This window comes from Strix aluco, chromosome 14, assembly GCF_031877795.1.
Source record: "Strix aluco isolate bStrAlu1 chromosome 14, bStrAlu1.hap1, whole genome shotgun sequence".
Lineage (NCBI taxonomy): Eukaryota > Metazoa > Chordata > Aves > Strigiformes > Strigidae > Strix > Strix aluco.
Genome location: NC_133944.1, coordinates 17,873,406 through 17,890,201, shown reverse-complemented (window position 1 = coordinate 17,890,201; position 16,796 = coordinate 17,873,406). Strand labels below are relative to the sequence as shown.

Below are 16,796 nucleotides of genomic sequence, written 5' to 3'. Positions count from 1 at the left end.
GTGCAATTTAGTAAAAGTTTTTGAAATGTGTTTTTGTTCATAATCTTGCTGCTTCCTCACAGCTTAGTTTTGGTGGTGGTTTGGGTTTTTTGTTTGGTTGGGGGTGTTTTTTGTGAGTGGCTCAGCTTAGTGAAAGGACAGAGTCAGCCCTGACTGGCTGCAATAAGCTAAGCACTGGTGTGTGACATTAAATGTACACACTAGAATGTAAGATGTCAATGAAAACAAAACCAGTTCTGGAGAGATAAGGTAATAATGATAGCTGGCATACAGCAAACACGGTTAAAATACACCACAGTATAATATTTGACTAATCGTCTAAAACTATTATTTTTCCTTAAACTTGAGATTTGTCAGAATAACAAAACAACCCAACAACCTAGATAAAACTTGGAATGAATAACCAAAAAAGCACGTTTGAAAATATGGGGTATGTTGTTATACCCATAAAGATTGTAAAGCAATAGCTGTGTCAGGCCCTCTTAAAAATAATATGCTTTCGTCTTATGTCTTAATGTAAGACCATCTTTTATAGCAGATGTTCTGGGAGTGCTCCCTCCCTTACGCAATGACAGAAGCATACCAATGCTCCTAGAGAGGTTTACCTTTCAGAACTGACAAGTGTTAAAAGAAAAGGGGGGTGAGAACAGGTTTATAATCTTCATCACAGATATGTGGGAAAGGGTTTTAAAATATACTGTGTAAGGGAGAGGAGAAAAATCAGACACATTAAATAAAATCTATATAAATAGTAACAGTGAAGTCATACAATGATCTTTAGCAAAATAAGCCCCACTAAAGCAGGCCATGAGCAGTGAGAGCCTGCTATTTCTTATGGGATGCAGTGATAAAGAAATTACATACTTATTTGAGAGCAACATAAATAAAGATTAATAGGTTAATGAGTTATTTTCCTTTCATTACTATACTATTGTACTTTATTATAATTGCTTTGCACTCATTTAATTAAATTTGAACTAGGGCCAACACAAGATAATTTGTTTTCCCTGTACTAAACAATGAGTATGCAGATTGGAAGTACTGAAGCAGTAATCAGCCCTCTGTTTGCAACACTTTTCTACTCTGAGTAGACATTATAATTGATAATTTGATTGTTGCAGCACTCCGTGCAATATATTTTAAAGCAACATTAACATAATGGAAATTATGTTGTGTGCCTAATCCGAGCTTTTCACTGTGTAAGTATACGAATCCCATTCTGTAATGAATTAGGGCACTATCCAGCAAACATTTGTACAACCTTTACATGCCTCATTTTGGAATAGAGCTATCTGCTTCTAGTCTCCATTCAGTGTCTTCCCTATCAAGTTATATCACTTAAGTTGTACACAAAAAGAGCAAGAGTCACAAGCTAAAATATCTAAGCTAAGCATTTCAGTAAAATCTGATTTGTTCTGACATAAATCTGTCATTAAAATTAAGTAGTTTTTGTATAGTCCCTGTACAATTCTTACATTATTTCAAAGGAAGATGTTTATCCAGTCCATTAGAATTTATCTTTCCATTGTCTCTTCCAGCTTCTGAGACACCTGGTAGCAATTGACCTGAGTAGCAAAAACATGATGTGACTCAGATATCAAGGTAGGACTTTTCAATGCCTGTAATATAAACAAAGTTACTTCAGGCTCTCTTTTTACATTTTTGTATATATTGGTCTTATTTAAGAAACAGAGAGTATCATTTGTGCGTGTTCTACAAGAATAAATAAAAAGGCTGGGGTTCTGTTTGATCGTTTCTTTATCCCAATCACATGCCCAACATACACTTTTAATATCATAGAATGGTTTGGGTTGGAAGGGACCTTAAAGATCATCTAGTTCCAACCCCCCTGCCATGGGCAGGGACACCTTCCACTAACCCAGGTTGCTCAAAGCCCCGTCCAACCTGGCCTTGAACATTGCCAGGGAGGGGGCAGCCACAGCTTCTCTGGGCAACCTGTGCCAGTGCCTCACCACCTTCACAGTGAAGAATTTCTTCTCTATATCTAATCTAAATCTACCCTCTTTCAGTTTAAAACTGTTACCCCTCATCCTATCCCTACACTCCCTGATCAAGAGTCCCTCCCCACCTTTCCTGTAGCCCCTTTAAGTACTGGGAGGCTGCTCTAAGGTCTCCCCGGAGCCTTCTCTTCTCCAGGCTGAACACCCCCAACTCTCTCAGCCTGTCCTCACACAGGAGGTGCTCCAGCCCCTGATCATCTTTGTGGCCTTCTCTGGATGAACTCCAACAGGTCCATGTCCTTCTTATGTCCCCAGAGCTGGACACAGCACTGCAGGGGGGGTCTCACCAGAGCAGAGTAGAGGGGGAGAATCCCCTCCCTCGACCTGCTGGCCACACTCTTCTTGATGCAGCCCAGGACACGGTTGGCTTTCTGGGCTGTGAGCGCACACTGCTGGCTCAGTCAGTTTTCCATCCACTATGTTGCTTCCTGTTGCCTGCAGTACCTGCTGAGAAGTTAGTTTCTATATGTCCTGACTGAATGAAATCTTGAGAACAGTGGGACAATCCTGAGCAGTTGTGTGCAACTTCAGCAGTCACCAAGGTTACCTTGCCTTTCAAGTTTGGGCCATGAAAAAGAAGTGGAAAAATAAAGTGAAGTGTGATGGCTTATAAAACTCTGCCAACGTTGAACTTTATTTGTTTTCTGACAAAATAAGAGTGGCTTTGCTTGCGTAAATGTTTGAGTCATGTAGTTTAATATTTGCCTATTTACTTTTATGGCCTGAAGTGTCCCTGTACTAAAAAGGTGAGTTGTGGGTTTGCAAAATAAGTTCAACTTGTTTGAGAAAATTGTTGTAGAGGAGAGTATTTCACTTACTGTTTTTTAGGACTTTGCAAAGCCTCCTATGATCTTTCTTATGCAAGGAATCCTACTGTAGAATAATCACAATCAGTATTTTAGAGAAGTCATGACGAGGTTAAATGTGCCTCTTGGTCTGCTTGGAGAGCACTGCCAGTGAGTGTGGAGTGGTCCAGGTTGCCTGCACAGGCTTCTCTTGGTCTGTACCATGTTTCCAATGGAAGTTTTTGAAGGAGACAGGAGGCCTGACTGACAAGCTTAACTTCACGTTTTTTTGGTTCTAGTGTGTTATTCTTTTTTCTTTTGCTAATGATTATTTAACATCATTATAAAGCCTAATATGTTAGGAGAGATGCCACTATAATACTCCTGGAGCTGAGAAAAAATTAGAAGTAGGACAGGAGAAATGAACAGTGTTACATGTATTTAAAAAGGTGTCAGTGAATGCTCCCTGCTTTGCCACCCAGCTCTAAAAAGACTGATCCTCTGAGAGGGTCTCTCTGTCCCTTGCTATGGTCTGAGACTATGTGCCACACTTCGATTATTTTGGGACTTCTGCAGTTTTCCAGCCATGTAATAGGTACTTGAGGAATCCTGCCCCAGATAGTCTCTCTCACATACTGAGTTTTCACTAATTGTGGTCCTCAAGATCTATTTGAAGTCCAGAACTAATGAGATAGACTTTGTGTCAGTAAAATGAGATGGAGCTGACTCCAGTGGTGAGGCACTGTGTGTTGGGAAGGAGCTTGGAAACCAGGCTCCCTTCTGTAAGTTAGGATGTAGCGGGGCTCTTCTCTCCTTCATTCAAAGCCTGTAGGCAGGTTTCTTTCCCACAAAGCACAGGAGCCTTTTGTAACTTGTCTACTGTTAGGCCTAACCAAAAGATCTCATGAGTCTTAATAAAAGTTGCAATCATCCTCAGTGCAGTTCAGTTTTGAAATTAGGGCTGCTGCATTTCAACACCTTTTGAGTTTCTCAGAGATAGGCTTTGCCTGAGCAAGGAGACGTGGGATCCATGGAAGACAAGGCATCATTTAGTCTTCATCTCGAGGAGTGGTGAGATTTTTCCACACCACCTTAGGTGGGTTACACCTTCAGAAAAACTAATTTATATGTCTCGAGTAGAAAGTGGATCATAAGTTCTGTCTTTTTTTTATACAAAGCCACTGCTACCAGCCCACAGGGCAAATCCGGGGAGGTTTCTGTTTTCCATTTACCGTACATTTCAATTGATTGGTCAGTGGTGTGTATCCTTTTTCAGTTTCTTTATTCCCTCTCTTCCAGACTTGGAATATCATTGCCTGAAATCCTGAGGGTAACATTATAGATTTCTTTCTCTTTCACACTGAGACCTTTAAACACACAAGATACCTGAATTGCCCCTCCATCTAGCCTTGATTCAGTCTGGGTGTGTAGCCCAAATCACAGACTGAATGCTATAATATTGCTTCTTAACACAGTTTAAAAGGTTGGACTAAAAGGGAACAATCCTTGTCATAAGTGTCCATAATAAATATAGCATGACTAGAGATGTAAGAATGGGAGAATATCTTGATATGAGGTGTTATAACCAAGTTAGGTTTATAATTAAATCAAAAAGCGCATGAAGAAAGAAAATCTCTAAAAAGCATGAGGATCATAGAAAGGTATGGATGGAAAATAAAATAGGAGATTTTCAAAGCTAAAGTTTTGTAGCTAGAGAATTATACCTGCCATCCAGTGTGGATATTTATTTGGGATAAATAAAAGAGCATTTGAGACTGCTGAAATGCATATATCAATCATCTGTAAGATAAAGCTGGTGGGGAAGATTGAAAGATTACGAAGCAAAGGGAAGAGTGTAAGCAAAAGGAACAAAAAAGAAGTTTGTGCAAAAGGCTAAGATAAATATGTGATTTTCTGAATACAAAAGAAACGAGGTCACCGGAGAAGCAGTAGAGTTTGAGACATTGCAAAGGTAACTTACCTTTGGTTGAGAGAAATATATTTTTGAGATGTTAAATGTTTTGACTCAGTTCTCTCAATGAAGATAAGGATAATACAAATAAGAGAAACACAAAAACAGAAAAAGAATAAGGAATTAATATAGACTCTGAATGCTGACAAAACCCAGGACTTTAAAAAATCAACCCACATTTCTGTGAGCAGTTAAAACACTCAGGAAGAGATATGAAGATGCTGATCATGTCATGGGAAATAGTGGCTGGCTGGAAATGCCTGATGACTTGAAGTATAGTCAAAGACACTTAATTCTTGGCAGATTTTAAGTCATGACAGATGTTTTGGATAGTCTGTGGTTACAAGAGAATAGTTTTGCATGTAGCGATTTTGCACATAGCAGTTTCCATTATCCTTGTCTACTATGTCAGTTTTTTTCTAGTTTGCTGTAGAGAGAAGGACACCAAAATGGGACCAAGTTGAGGTTGATGCAGAGGAGTGGTGATGAGAGGCCACATGCTCATTGTATTTGAGTAGGGTATTTAATGGTAAATTTAACAAGTAGAGCAGTCAAAGAGGAGAAAGAATCTGCCAAAGCAAAGTCTCCCAGCACTTTGCTAGTGCTTGTGTTCATCATACCTGTGCTAGTTTTGTCTGGGATATAGTTAATTTTCTTAATATTATCTAGCATGGGGCTGTGTTTTGTATTTGTGCTGAAACCAGTGTTGATAATACAGAGATGTTTTCGTTATTGCTGGGCAGGGCTTACACAGAGCCAAGGCCTTTTCTGCCTCTCACACCTCCTCACCAGCGAGGAGGCTGAGGGTGCACAAGAATTCAGGAGGGGACACAGCCGGGACAGGTGACCCCAACTGACCCGAGGAATATCCCAGACCATATGACATCACGCTCAGCATATAAAGCTGAGAGGAGGAAGGAGGGATGTTTGGAGTGATGGTGTTTGTCTTCCCAAATAACCATTAGGTGTGACAGAGCTCTACTTTCCTGGAGGTGGCTGAGCACCTGCCTGCCCGTGGGAAGTGGTGAGTGAATTCATTGTTTTGCTTTGCTGGTGTGCACAGCTTTTGCTTTACCTATTGAACTGTCTTTACCACAACCCATGGGTTTTCTTACTTTTACTTTTCCGATTCTTTCCTCTGTCCCACTGTGGGGGGAGTGAGTGAGCAGCTGTGCGGTGCTTAGTTGCTGGCTGGGGTTAAACCGTGACAATACTATACATAATCTAGCCCAAATTCTTCTATTATAAATGCAGTAAGAAAAATTAGACACATGGAGTTTCTGTACAAGCAATTTTGGGTTGTATACACTCTTAAGTAGTATGTATCCTATTCATCATCATCCCATATACTTCCAAATGCTAAGTATATTTAAATTCTCCCTAGAAGGAGAAAACACAAAGATATACAGTGACATGTTTAGATGGAAGTAAGGGTAATTTTCAGAAGCTGACTTAAAAATCTAAGAAAACACAATGAACGGTACTTAGGAGAATAGAAAAGACCATGAGTTCACAGTCAAGTAAAGAATGTATAAAATATGCTTTCAAAGACATCACAAAGCAATGGACAGCAGTAAGGCTGAGGAGTTTTCAACAACAACAAAAGAACGAACAACAAAAAGAATCACGGCAAACTTTGGAACGCAAATACAGAGGTTTCATGTAGTCTGATATTGGTGAGACATGACAGTATTATGGTAATGCTCAAAAAAACAGTCTCTGGTTTTAGTCATTTTTAAGAAAAGTCATTGTACAAACAGACAAGGTTCAAAACCGATGCTAGTATGGTACAAGGGCAGAGAGACCTTAGTTACATGTTAAAGTTAAAGCAGTTCTGTAGAAGAGAGGAAATTAAGGGGTCATCTCATTGAGTCAAAGATAATTCTGAAGGGAATAGGCAGGATAAATGCTACGAGGGTAATTGAAGTCTTCTGAGATGCAAGAACAAAGAAGTGTGAACTAAAAGAAATGGATGACACAAATATTTAGTTGGAATTTCTTACACAAATAGGGAGCATATATAAAATATTTCAATAATGGCAGCAAAAGGAAGAAATAATTGAAACAATAATTTAAAGGGTTAGTGTATCTAAGGTTTAACAAATATAGACATTTAACATTAGCATTTACAGTGAGCTGTTTTCTTTGCAAATAATTACGCATAATCTTTTTGTAAGTCATCTCTATTTTAATAAATAGTAAAAGAAGGCAGAACTTTGAAACAGAAATTTTAATTTAGAGGTGGTTATAATTCAGGTTATTGGAAATTTTTCTGCAGTGATTCCCTAGCAGCACAAGTATGTTGTGTGGAAAGAGGGAGTAAAAACTACTTCACTAAATATATTTTTGTGTCTACTATTTACCCTGTTTGACAACTTGTATAGCAGAAGGGCTTGTGTCATCAGAGTTGTTTCTTTTTTTAAAAAAAAAAAAAAAAAAAATTTACATCTGTGCAGAGGAGTACACAAAGGCACACACCAACTAAAACACAACTCAGGAATTTGCCTGTTGTAGCTTTGAAGAAAAATCGTGAGAGCGCTTCAGGAATGGGTGCTTCCCGAGAGCCGCCCTGTTTAACCAGCAGCTCCCCTTATGATTCAGCCAAGGCTCTCTTCTGTAGCACTGCCCTTAATGGAAAAGTGCTAACTGAAATGTGAAGTAAAAGGGACATATATGTGACTTTTTTACCAGAGACAAACTCCTGTTCAGATGGCAAAATGGAGAATTCTGTCCGTAGGTGTCACAGACTAACATGTGCTCTATTTGTTGTTTATACTTAGGAGTTACTCAAAAGCTCAGATGAGGCTGTAGCACCCTGCCTGGCAGTGGGCCCCTTTCCACCAGAGTGATGATGGATTGTCAGATTCGCTCTATCAGATAGAGATCTTAATCTTGAATACCTGAAGCTCAGGTATCATATAAGACCACTTCTATTCATCTGAAGATGACCGTCTGTATAGAAGCTGTCAGCAGAGGTCCCTATGGTCTGCTGAAACCGGGATCTTCCATTTTTCTTCAAGGATATGAAGATGGGCAAAAATGTAAGTTAATAGTAAATGATGAAACAAATTGAAGAGTGGAGAGTGGCGTATGATTGTAAAGATAATTGAATATTGAATTGCTGTACATTGAAGCAGTTAAGAACATTGATTACTATGGATTTTAAATATTAGAGGGGGGGCATCCACTATACAGAAGATGTGCTTCTGGTATGAGTGCTTGAGAAATTGAAGTATATGTGCATAACCCTAAAAACCCTACGGACTCGGAACCACTCCTGAAACATGCCTAGATTGGGTTTTGCTTCACTAAGCTCATAGAAAAGATAGGATTCTTCCTCCTCCTCAGGCGGAGTGGGTCCCAAATTGGTTCAAATCCCAGTAATCCAGCTTGAAGAATGAAATATTCCTTAAAAGAGGGGGTACACTGTCTGCAGGACAGATCTGTGCCAGGGCTGCCGCTCTTACAGGCACATCCAAGCTGGCTTTAAATTAGGTTGCTCAGCTAGTAATGTAGCCACAGCAGCAGAGAGCCGGCATAGGGCAAGCTGTTTACCCAGTTTTTCAGCCATGGAACAACATTCACATCAGTGAATGCAGTGGAGACATACCCAGAATAAGAATGTGATTTATTCTTTCAATGTGAGAAGCAGCTATATGTTCAACAAAGGCTTTCCTTAGACTAATGGCCAAAGTAGGCCCCAGTGCAGCTCCTCTATAGACTGAGAAGAAAGGATTGTTTGTTGAGGCCCAACTGTCCCCAAAAACCAGTCTGCTGAGTGGATTCCGTCATGTATGAGTTCTCTGCTCACTTCATTGTCACGGGTGTTTCCGCAAGCCTGCCATGCACAGCATAACTGGGGAATTTACTACAGCAGTTGCTGATAGAGCAAATAATTCAAAGTCCTGTCACAGCTTGAAAAGAACAGATGACTACTATAAACCAGTTTAATATATATAAGATATTGTTTACCAATGGAATACAGGACAATGTGATTTTCTATAGAACCTCTCATTCTCAAGGAATGGCAAAGCATTTAATGAAGGAATGAGTTAGAGTTGTGGTTGTTCAGTCCAGAGCATGGCTGGTTTAGCGTTTCAATGCAAAATCATTATGTGCGCAGCAGTAGCTCACAGGGCCGTGGCCACTAAGGGCTGTCGTGCTGAGACAGGGGACACTGGCCCTGACACTGTCTTTGTCCTCTTGAACTGTTTGTGGTATTGCTTACCCTCTCCTTGGATGGGAACCAGAGGAAGAAAGAAGGAAACTTTTGTTAATTCTTAGCATTTCCCCAATGCTAGTGACAATAACTTTGACCGTGTGGCACCTTTAATAGTTAATTGCAAGGGCTCAACTGGGTGAGCCCTAGTTTGTGTGTAGGAATTCTGTTCTCCACAACTATTTTCTTGATCAGCATGTGCCTCCTGTATTCTTACAAAACAAATATGTGCTCTCCTGTTCCAGTGTGGGTAGCTACACTTCCTGAACAGTTGAAACAGCCAAGGAGTAAAAGTACAGCCTTTGCTTTCCAGGGAGACTTGACTTCAGCTGAATTTGAAAGCCATTTAGGTATCTACTTAACGTAAACTAATGCTCCTGAAAATTGCTGCTTTTTAAACCCAGTTTATAATTGTCGTGGTTTAAACCCAGCTAGCAGCCAAACACCACACAGCCGCCTGCTCACACTCCCTCTGCCTGGGGGATGGGAGAGAGAATTGGAGGGATAAAGGTAAAGAGACTCATAGGTAGAGATAGAAACAATGGAATAATTGAAATAAAATAAAATTGAAATAATAATGATAGTAATAACAGAATATACAAATAAGTGATGCACAGTGTGAATGCTCACTGCCCGATGCCCAGCCCATTCCTGGATAGCCATCCCAGGGGGGAGAAAATCCCGAAACTGCAATCTCAGAAGAGCGTGAGCTTTCCAGCTCATCCTCATCTATATAGTGAGCAGGATGTTACATGATATGGAATATTTCACTGGCCAGTTTGGGTCCAGTGCTCTGGCTGTGCTCCCTCCCAGCTTCTTGTACACCTGCACATGGGCAGGACATGGGGAGTTGGAAGGACCTTGATCTCTTAGCAACAACTGAAAACATCAGTGTATTATCAGCATTCCCCTCATACCAAATCCCATACTGAATCCAAAACACAGCACTATTCTAGCTACCAAGAAGAAAAATTAGCTCTATCCCAGCCGAAAACAAGACAATAATATAACTCGTTTTGGACACTACTCATTTCCAGCCTTTTGGAATACTGTTTTTATTTGCATATCTCTTAACACTGATTCTTGGATGCTGCATTCTTTGCCTTTCTTAATGTTCAGTTTAGGCTATCGTTATGGAAAAGTGAGACCACTCTTCCCATCAATGAGATATGTCTCACCAGTGTAATGCAAGGATATTCAAGCATGTGATGCAGAGCAAATGGTTGTTCTTGCACAACCAGCTTGCATGTTTGAACTGCACAGCAGCATGGTTTTCGTGCTTGCACAATTTGCAGTAAACTTGGCTGGAAGTGTAGGATGGGAGTAATTGCTCTAAAATAAAGGTGATCAGCTGAAGGAGGCAGCGTAATCTGGGAAGCTTGCCGAAGAGGCGAAAAAAAGCATGTATTCAGTTGTCTTAGGTGAAGGTTGGTTATAAAGCACATGCTAGAGCAGAGACTAGTCCAAAAGGGGCTAGAACTGCTGAGCCAGAAGATCACGCTGCTCACGCGACCCAGAAAATGATTTTGCTCTGTTCTGCTACCTGCCATCTCTGAATAACCCATGCAAATTTTCCATTAGTGGGGGAAACTTATTTAGTTGGACTAACATTATTCTTCTTCCGTCTGTAAATAATGCCAAGGTGGCACTGAAATGACAGCTTTTAACCTTTGAGATCTATATAGCCTGAAAACAATGGAAATTACTTTTTTCTTATGCTGTTGTCATCAGGAACACTCAAATCGCTCTCCTTAGTCTGCAGCAGACAGTACGGTTTTTATAATACTCTGGGAATCCGAACCACAGTGTGGGTTAAACAAAACCTACCAAAGCTTGCTGAGCAGATGCATAGCCTCCAATGTTGCAGGCTCATCTCACTGCACTTGCATCATGAGTTTAGCTCTGTGGCAAATGAGGCAGAACTCCAGGAGCAGTGTATCTGCCCATGGCTGGCCACTGGTATCCCTGTACGGGCACTTTGGCTTTATGGTAGCAGCCTGCTGTAGGTAGGTAAATGTTGGGTTTCTGATGGAGGTAGCTGGAGGCAGAGTTTCATTCCAGAATGCCCTGCAGTTTCTCTTAGCATGCAGCTCTCAGCACAGGCTCATGCCCAGCCTTTATGAGATTTTGACTTGTTTTTTGTCACATGCATGATATACTGTGCAGGCACTAGCCATGTGCAGCTGGCAGGACAAAAAGGTGCCATGGCACCGTGGACAGAAATGGCTGGAATATGATAGCAAAATCCAAAAAAATCTGGAAAGACCTGAGAGAAGGATTTCTCAAGGGACAGGAAAGAGTTTATGGAAGTCACTAGCTAACTACAGTAACTGCTTTGGAGCTGCTGGGGTATGAGTGCATTTTTAATGAGGGGCACTGAGTGTCTTTCTTCAGTGTCAGTTTTCTGGTAAAAAAGGAAAATTGTCCATTCCAATTTTTCTAATATTTCCACTCACTGATTGTTCAGGCAGCTCATAGGTTTCTGGGAGCTTTGTCTTGAATAAATACATAACAATAGAATATTTGCAATACTATTTTCCCCATTTAAGACATCATATATTGAGGTTGTAATAAAGCAAATGTAGGGGAGCTAATAGACTTTTCCTGAGAGCCCTGAATTTTCTCTGCCTGGAATGATACACTTTTTAAGCTGAATTACCAAAAATCCTTCAATGAGTGAGTTTCAGGACAAATATTAAACATGTGAATTTTAAGTTACTTGTTAGAGAATATTCATCTAGAACATATTCTGAATGGATAAAAATGAGATTTTGCAGAAGATGATCAATTATTTCCACTTATCCCTCACAAAGAAGAAGAACTATATATGCTGACTGCTGAAGCCAGTAAAATCCAACAAAAGAAACCCAGTCTAGACATTTCACAATAGATATTCACATAAATACAATTTATAGGCCAGTAAGGTCTCATGCTTGGAGCATGATACACATTAATGGATCCCCAGCTTTGCTCTCCCTGTTCCAGCCCTTGCATGTCGTGCAGCAGTGGCACAGCCCCTCTCCAGCCTGGGTATTTCCTGGCCCTCCCATGGTGTGTGGAGCCCCAGAGCAGGACAGAGATCATGACTTCATGCTCCACAAAAGCAGAATTTCTTTTGGTTGGGCTCAACTCTCAGAAGGCTGTTTGTTGTGCAGGTCTTCCTCAAATGTGGTTTGTCATACAGGGCCTCACAGATCAGTACTTAGAAATGTGAGTGGTCTGGTTTCAGTCCGTGTGAACAAATGCAGATTTATTGAGAAGACAGTACTCTTAAGGGCTCTGATTCAACCAAACACTTAATGCACATCCTTACCTTCAACCATGTGGGCCATTTAGTTTTTAATGATACATACCTTTAGAAAAAACACAAGCTGTTCATGGCACTTGATGAACAGAAAGGGAGGTTTTGTTCATCAACTTTTTTTCTGCTGGAAATTATTCATTCAGGTCACCCTCTTACTGTAATAGTATGGGAGCAGGAGTGAGTCATGCTGAGCCCTTACGCGGGTGGATGTGGGAGAATGGGTGAGAGGGTGGGGAGGAAGACAACTGCTGCATCTTCCTGCTCCTAATCCCCAAAGCACTGCATCGGGCACCGATCCTCCATGTCGGGGTATGGCGCGGGGGCTGCATTCACATCCTCCTGCTGCTGGCCCAGCCCCGATGCCTCCTCCTGTGTAGGAGACTTGATTTCATGGTACCTCTCCGTGACTGTTTTGCCTGCCTTCCCTCCACTGTCCCATGGCACCGGTGGCCCTCAGTGTCACTGGGGATGTGCCCTTCAGCCCATGGGCATTGCAGGTAGAGCTGCCCACTCCATCCCCAGTCTCCCACTCAATTCACTATGGGCAGAAGAGAAACTTGCAGAGCTGAGGCCTTGATTGCTATGAAGGGCCTTGCAGTTATCTCAGCTGCTGGATGGATGTCATTGAAAGTGAGAGAAGAGGGGAAAAAACCCACTGAACAAAGTTTTGGAAAAATCCTTGTCAAACAGTACCTGTTGTAAGAACTGCTTTTGGTAGGATACAAAGGTGTTATCCTTCCATTTCTGCAATGGCTCCGAGTTGCTTCATTAATAACAGACTTGTTTTGGAAAGTGACAAGATGGGAACCAGCACTGTAATTATACACTGCTCTTTTTGTGAAGACTGCCATAAAAACAACTGTGTGTTCTCATTACCTCCAAAGACAAGCAGTGAAACAAATTTCTAACACCTTGCCCTCCATTACAGCTGGACACTGTTCCAGAATGACATGAATCATTCAAAAGTGAAAATGTAACCCATAGAAACGTTATTCAGTAGACTTCATACAAAAGAAGGCATTTCTACTTGCCTGATTAAAGGACAATGAAAAAAAAAGTCTATTTTTGGCAGTAGTTGCTTTTTTCTTGAAAGTCAGATCATCATAGCACAAACAATTTACAAAAGAAAAATGTTTCCTTTCCTTGGAGTTGGGTAATTAAAAACTTTCTCCCTGATCAATTCACCGAACACCAAAGGAGACATTCCATGGCTCTTTAGTACCTGGAATGTCACATTTTTTTTTTCAGTTGAAAAACTGTATTATACCGAACTAACATACACACAGTTTACCTGTGCTCTTTAAATAAAGCAGTGATCATCTTTATCACTGCTCTCTTGACTTTGTTTCAACATGCTTTTTAATGCAAATTTCCTAATCTAACTTGTAAAACATTTAATATTTGGAATATACTCCTTTAAGATCCATCAAAAGAGGCAAAGCTGCATAACAATGCCTGGTGCTGGAGCATTGTGAGCCTGCTACAAAGGAATGAGGTGATTCTTTCTTTCAGGTCAGAAGGTCAGGCTTCACTGCATTAATTTTGCTGAGTCTCTTTGTTATTTATAACAAACAAGGTCATTTATTTCATTTCCTTGTTTCTAATTGCATGCATCTCCTTTGGAGTATGAACTCAGTAAACAGGTGGCTGAAATGCTGGGGAAAATGCTTGAAGCTGTTCCAGAAAAAAGGGCATGTCCCACACTGGTAAAGCAATTTGATGAGTTAGAGATTTAGTCATAGCAGGATGTGCACCTGCTTGAAAGCAAACACGCTTCTCTTTGGCACACACAGATACATGCAAATTAAAAGAGATTATTTCACTCTGAATGGTGGGTTGATATTTGATCAAATTTAACATTGTATATTTTAAAGAAAGTCTTGGTGTATATTAGTGAAATACAATCTTTTTTCAGCTGCTTTTGATTTTTTCCACTTCTCTTTGATGAGTATTACAAATGAATGATATTTCTTCACTAGCTGAGCCTACAAAAAGAGTATGTCTCCGGAGGAGAACTTTATCAGAGAATCTTTATGATGAGAACTACCTCCATGCACTGAAAAAAATGGAATAATGAAAAGCTAGGATGTTTGACTGACAAGGAATAAACCAGCTCTTAAATTTTTAATTCTAAAACGAATTCCCACAAATTAAAGGGCATTCATTGGAGTGATAGTAATATGTCTTTTTAATCCAGTAAGATCCATGTTTCCAGGCAGCCCAAACTGAACTCCTAAATATATTCATGGGCAGCTTTTGCATAGGTAGTTATTGAATTTGCATTTGAAAATACAGGCACTGTATGGCTAAATCTGTGCCTGCTTTATCCTGAAAGATGAGATACATTATGGAGTACCTTGATTTTAGGGGCAGTTCAGGATATAGCAGGAAGCAGTAATTGGCTGGCATGACTGAGCTTTTGTTGTTGATAGCTGAGAATGGGTCCAGGGCTGAATCCATAAGGGAAATGGAGGGTGCTTTTTTTGCAAGATCTTCTCTTTCCCCAAAGAATGGGAGGCACCATGCCCTATGTCCATAGCCTCTGCGGCGAGCTCTGGGGCTTAAGCAACTGTCGGCTGAGCAAGGGGAGAATGTGGGAGGAAAGCTTGAGAGATGGACGTGCCATTCCAAGGGACAATTGTTTTGTCCATTTTCTAAGATTGGGCATATGGGGGGCGTTTGGAGCAGGCTCTGCAAGGTCATGTATCCCCCTGCTCTCCCTGTCGTTTGTCTGCAGATTATTTCCTAAGAGTGGGGCAGAGAAGGCAATTTGGTTGTAAGGATTATGCTACAGCTTTCATTGTTTAGGATGCATACTGTAGCCTTTCTATGAGAAGATTACTGTCCTGGGCTTCTCTTTCCATGCATAGGAAAATACACTTTGTAATTTCAGGAAGAAAATATCTTTAAATGGTATGTTGGAGGAAAGAAAATATTTTGTATCTCTAAAAAAGATAAAAATCCAAACCCTTTCTTTAGCAAAATATTTGTTTCTTGAATGTAATTATAAATGTCATTGTACATTCTTCCTGACTTCAATGCTTATCTTGAAGAGTTCAGTGAAAATAAATTGTTTTCATGAAAGCAGAGAAGCCATTTGATAAACACACTGTCTCAGAAAATTGTTCCTGAAGCAGAGGTCGTTCTCTCACTTTAAAAGAAAGAGAATATGTTTTAGAAAACAAGCCAGGCAGCAGAAATAAGCATTTTTTGTTTCAGTCAATTCATTTTAAAAAGCAATGTGTAAATCACATGGAAAATTCTGCATTGATTAGTTTGACTGCTGTAGAACCCTGGAATAAATGGAGTTGAAATGGTTTTATATCAAAGAACATTGCATTTAGTAGCAAGTTGGAGTGTTATTTTAGTACTGATTTTTTTAGATTTGGTTTTGTGATCAGATGTTTTATTAAATATTAGCCATTCATGGAAATGAGGGCTGATTCTTTAAGAACAGCTTGGCACATACTGTTTATGAGCTTGGGGAAATAGTCTAGAGAACTGGATGAAATCTGTCTTTAGCTTTTCAATGTTGAAAGCCCAGCCCATTGAAGCATCCAAAAAGAGAGCTCAACTCTCTAAACTGAATGTCAGTCTCCTGAAGGAAAGTATAGTGGTTTGTTTTGGAGATGTTATTGCAGTCCCTAGATCACACTTCTAGAAATCTGTTTGTTAATTTTTAATCTGATGAATTTATGTATGTGTCTATTACTAAGTCCCAAACTCTATTGTACAAGTACTTATAGTGTTTTATTTTTTTAATTCTCAGCTAGAATTATGCTGCTATTAATACCAGAGTTATTAATATGCTCTCAGAAGACTACATCATTAATTAGGAGACCTAAAGGATAACTAATGAGTCCTTTGGAAGACTACTCCCAGTTATTGTATGGATCCGATCTATCCAAATAAAGTGTGTGTCTACAGTCCTATCAAACGTACCTAGAATTGGTCACTAATTAGTTTGTGTTATAACCTGTGCTGGTAGAAGGTGACGTTAATATCATGGTAAGTCACTGTAACATTTGAAAGGGACGTGAGAACAGCAGCATTCTTAAATAATTATTTTTATTTTTAAAGCATGACTGTAAAACTATACACGGCTTTTTACCTTAAATCTTGGCAGTCTCTCATCAGGTACTTCAGTGGCTTCTAAACAATGACCAAAAGCCCATCTCTTCCACACCCACCAACAAAAGATGTGCACTGTGGTCACTGAGAGCATATACAACCACTTCTGTGGCTTCTGGGGACTGCCAGGGCACTGCTGCTCACACACCCCCAGGGTACCATGCAGGCTCTCAAGGGTAAGTGTGCCCTCTCTTTGGGGAAATACAGTATTATTGCATTAAACCCACAAAATCACAGAAATATATTTTCTCGATCACTCTGGGAACATTACCACATCCTTGTTTAGATGCTTTATAATGAAACGTGTGCACCTGAAATATATCAGAGGTCATATAGCTATATGCTGTATGTTTCAAATAATTAC

At 40.2% G+C, this 16,796-nt stretch overlaps 1 long non-coding RNA gene across 1 annotated transcript; it reads left to right on the top strand.

Moving 5' to 3' along the window:
- The first annotated feature begins 5,677 nt into the window (after nt 1–5,677).
- Nucleotides 5,678–16,572, top strand: LOC141929667 (uncharacterized). The gene is made up of 3 exons (XR_012625083.1): nt 5,678–5,802; nt 7,559–7,819; nt 16,428–16,572. It is a non-coding gene; the product is annotated as an uncharacterized LOC141929667 (long non-coding RNA).
- Nucleotides 16,573–16,796: the final 224 nt, after the last annotated feature.